This window comes from Helianthus annuus, chromosome 4 (assembly GCF_002127325.2).
Source record: "Helianthus annuus cultivar XRQ/B chromosome 4, HanXRQr2.0-SUNRISE, whole genome shotgun sequence".
Lineage (NCBI taxonomy): Eukaryota > Viridiplantae > Streptophyta > Magnoliopsida > Asterales > Asteraceae > Helianthus > Helianthus annuus.
Window position 1 is genome coordinate 131,505,444 of NC_035436.2, and position 5,226 is coordinate 131,510,669.

The following is a 5,226-nucleotide window of genomic DNA, read 5'->3' on the forward strand; positions in this document are numbered from 1 at the left end:
GCTCAGCCTTGACTTGCGCACAAGTCAAACATTTGGCCACATACTCGGCCACGGACTTTTTCAAACCAATCCACCAGTAGTTTGATTTCAAATCCTGGTACATCTTATCAGCCCCAGGATGGACGGAATATTTAGAGCTGTGGGCTTCCTGGAGGATAACATCCCGAAGTCCTCCATAAACTGGAACCCATATTCGTCCGTTTAGTCGTAGCATTCCATCTTTGTCGTGGGATAACTGCTCCTCAGTTACTCCCAACTTTTCTGCAGGATAGTTAGCTTCCAGCACAGCTTCCTTCTGTGCAGCTAACACCCTTTCATTCAAACTATTCCTTATTTCAATACGCTTGGCATTGATTCTGATCGGTTTAACCCTTTCCTTTCTACTTAAGGCGTCGGCAACCACATTTGCCTTACCTGGATGGTATCTTATCTCACAGTCATAATCATTGAGGGTTTCCATCCATCGCCTTTGACGCATGTTCAATTCCTTCTGATTGAACAGATGCTGAAGACTCTTGTGATCCGAATAAATGATACACTTGGTTCCATACAAGTAATGTCTCCATAGCTTCAATGCAAATACAACCGCACCCAATTCCAAATCGTGGGTGGTGTAGTTCTTCTCGTGCACCTTTAGCTGGCGAGAAGCATAGGCAATGACTTTGCCTTTCTGCATGAGTACGCAGCCCATGCCAGTATGTGATGCATCACAATACACCACAAATTCATCTATACCATCGGGCAATGTCAACACTGGCGCATTGCTCAGCTTCTGCTTCAGAATGTCAAAGGATTCCTGCTGCTTAGGGCCCCAATCAAACTTAATCTTCTTACGGGTCAATGAGGTTAGGGGCGCAGCAATCCTTGAAAAGTTCTCAATAAAGCGCCTATAATATCCTGCCAATCCGAGGAAACTGCGAATCTCGGTAGGAGTCTTCGGCTCCTGCCAATTCATGACTGCTTCTACTTTAGCGGGATCTACTTGGATACCGCGCTCGCTTACAACATGTCCAAGGAATTGGACTTCTCGAAGCCAAAATTCACACTTCGAGAATTTGGCATAAAGCTTCTCTTGATTCAGAAGTTTGAGAATACAACGAAGGTGTTTCTCATGGTCAGCTTGGCTCTTCGAGTAGATAAGAATGTCATCAATAAAGACGATAACGAACTTATCTAAATAAGGTTTGCAGACGCGATTCATGAGATCCATGAACGCGGCTGGTGCGTTAGTGAGCCCAAACGGCATCACTAGGAACTCGTAATGTCCATAACGAGTCCTAAACGCTGTTTTGTGTACGTCTTCCTCCTTGACCTTCAACTGATGATAACCTGACCTCAGGTCAATCTTGGAGAAATAGCTTGCTCCTTGCAACTGATCGAACAGATCGTCGATCCTGGGTAACGGATACCTATTCTTGATAGTGACCTTGTTAAGCTCACGGTAATCGATGCACAGACGCATCGAACCATCCTTCTTCTTAACGAACAAGATTGGCGCTCCCCAAGGAGACGAGCTAGGTCTAATAAAACCTTTGGCTAAAAGCTCATCCAACTGCGTCCTCAACTCCTTCATCTCCGTTGGTGCCAATCTGTATGGTGCTCTTGCTACAGGTGCTGCACCTGGTATGATATCTATCCGAAACTCTACTTGTCTATCCGGTGGCAAACCGGGTAGTTCTTCAGGGAAAACTTCAGGATATTCCGAAATAACAGGAATATCTTCAATCTTCGGCTTCGGCTCATCAATGGTAACTTGTGCCATATAAATGACACATCCTTTCTGCAGGCATCTGGATGCTTTGAGCATGGACACTTGCTCAGGCAATCCATGCTGGGTATCTCCTTGAATAGTAAGTGACTCACCAGACGGAGTCTTAACTATTACTTGCTTTCTATTGCACAGAATCTGGGCCTGGTTACTCGACAACCAATCCATGCCTATCACTATGTCGAATCCAGCTAACTTAAAGGGAAGCAAGGATAACGGGAAGGAATGATTCCTAATGGATATAACGCATCCATCTAGAACAGTCGAGGCGGTTTCTAAGGTTCCATCGGCTAATTCCACCTCATATATCACACTTAAGGTTTTAACAGGAAGGTTTAATAGTTTACAAAACTTATTATCTACAAACGACTTATCAGCTCCAGAATCAAACAAGACTCTAGCAAAAACATCATTTACAAGAAACGTACCGGTAATGACGTTATCTTCAAGGACTGCTTCCTTTGCGTCCATTTTGAAGACTCTCGCATTAGTCTTCTTCCCTTCCTCGGCCTTCTTCGCAAACTTTGGGCAGTTGGGCCGAATGTGACCTTTTTCGTTGCAACCAAAACAGGTTGCATCCTTCATTTTCTTGCAATCCACAGCTTTATGATCTGTGGACTTGCAGATTCCACATCGTTTCTTAGAAGACTGGGATTTTGTTTCAAACCGACACCTCCCAAAGTGGTGTCTCCTACAAATCTTGCATCTGGGTTTCTCACCCGACTGATGATCACTTTTCCTAGACCCCGACCCTTTCCTGTGGTCGTTGTTCCCTCTATGTCGCTTTTCAGATCTTCGTGAGGTGTCATCCTCACGTTTCCGTTTGTTCTCCTCAGAGCTCTTCATAGCTCTCAATCTAACCACGTCTTGAGTGAGGGAGAGGGATAGATCCGCTACTGATCTAAATGTAGTAGGTCTTGAAGCTTTGACGCTGGCTTTAATCTCCGGTGCCAGACCCCCAATGAATCGAGCAATCCTACGCGGCTCCGGGGTCACCAAGTAAGGCACTAAACGAGACAGCGTGTTGAACGTAGTAAGATACGCTTGGCAGTCGAGGTTCTTCATAACTAAGGATACAAAATCCGATTCAATTCGCTCGACCTCGTGCTGCGGACAGAAGTTCTCTTTGATCAGGGCCACAAACTGTTCCCATGACAAACCGTACAGTGTGGCCTTACCGGCAGCTTGTAGGAGTGATTTCCACCATGCTAACGCATCTCCTTTGAATGACTGGGACACGTACTTCACGATGTCCCTATCAGCACACCCGCTGATATCAACTACAGTGTCCATCTCGTCAATCCACGTCATGCAGTCGACGGCTCCTTTTTCCCCAGTGAAATCTCTGGGCTTGCAGGATACAAAATACTTGTACGTACAGGACCTGCTGTACGTGTCATGCTTCAGCTCAATCTCCTGCTTTGGGACGCTGCTGTGGTTGGAGGAATGATTATCATCCTCAACTTTCTTTGGCTCACTCTTTTTAGATGGAGGCTTACTATGAGCCCCAGAATGAGTCTTAGCCTTGGCATGCGTCACTGAGCGGGTTCTACTCTGAGTACCACTAGATTCTTTGAACTGCCTATCCATAGCCTTGGCGACAGCATTATCTATCAGTGCTTGCAATTCTGCACCGGTAACGTGAATCTTTGCATTATCTGAGCGTTCCCCAGAATGACTGTTGGTTTCTTCCGATTTGGCCATTGTAGCTTTAAGCTACAATAAAGGACAAGGTCTTATTTAGAACCTAACAGTATTATCGTTCTAGACGATTTATTAACCATGGTATCAAAAACCTTAGCAGTTAATTTAATAAATTTCATTCAGGCTCTTATTAGCAATCAAGGAATGAAAATATATATATTGGCACCATAGGCCTAGTCACAACGGACAATTACTAAATTATAAATTTAGATTTTTATAGGACTGTAAATTGTATAATTAAACAAATAATCATTTACTAGACAGAGAGTCGTAAACCACAACTGTCATTATATAACATAGTTATAACCCGTAGGTATCAAGCCATTAATAGACTTGTGTACAGATAAAATCTGTAAATAATCTTTTACTAGGCAGGGAGTCATAGACCACAACTGCCACTATGTGACATAGTCATAACCCGTAGGTATCAAGTCATTAATAGACTTGTATACAGATAAAATCTGTAGATATTTCTTTACTAGGCAGGGAGTTATAAACCACAACTGCCACTATATGACATAGTCATAACCCGTAGGTATCAAGTCATTAATAGACTTGTATACAGATATAATCTGTAGATAATTTATTAAAAAGGGTGGCTTGTGTGATTCTACCGATCACGCTTAGCCAGAATGTTAACATGTTCTCAGATGTTAACAGGGAGTTGAATCCTTTCAACCAGGTTTTACCATCAGGGCCAGGCCTATTAATAAGGCATTCAAGCTAGGTTATACCTCACTAAGATTCTTATAAAATGGCAAATCCAATAAAAATTGATATTTTCCATTATTTTATTATTATTCATGCATATAAATAAAATGATAAATTCAAACTAACCATTTCAAATCTTCAAATAAAATACCAGTACATAATTGCCCTAAACGGGACTTTGAAATAACATGGATAACATGAATAACAGGCCCGCACAGGGGCTAACAAGTAACAACAATAACAAAACAAAATAAAGCAAACCCACGCAGGGGTCAACAGAATAGCATACCCACGCAGGGGTAGAATAAGATAGATATACCCACGTAGGGGTAGAGTACTGGAATAAATGTCCACGCAGGGACATGAGTACATGAAATGATAATCGAAGGATTCAACGATCCTTCTTGCTCTTACCCTTGAGCAAATCGAATACCTTCTGGAACATGCCACGGTTGTGACGGCGATCATTTTGCATCTCCCGTCGCATGCTATCAATCCCATGCAGGATCTCCTGAACCTGCGGCGGCGACATCATAGGCGCCGGTGGTGGTGGCTGGTAGTGCTGCGGCTGCGGCGGCTGGTAAGGCTGCGGCTGCGGTGGCTGCTGGTAACCCGGAGGGTAACCAAAAGTAGACTGCCCAGCAGTCCAAGTGTCTCCCAATGGACCACTAGGAGGGAGTGAGCTGTAGTTCACAGCTTGCCAATAAGGGTCTCCCGTGTAATCATAGCCCTGAGGGAATACCTGCTCGAACGGGTTGAACTGAGCGGCACTAGCATAAGCCGGAATCGGCTCTCCAAAATTCTGCGGCGGCAGAGGCGGGATCGGAACAGAAGTAACCTCCGATACGGGGTGCTGAGACTCCCCTGTCTCGGACTCCCCGGGTAGAGACGTGTAGCGGCTGCTACTAACACGTGGAGGGGTGCCTATGCGAATCCCTCCGCGCGTAGACATGCGCGCATTCCTCCTCGGCCTCTGAGGTGGAGGAGGTAAAACTGGCGGCGGCGGTGGTGACGGAGTGATCACGTCACGCCACAGGGCCTCA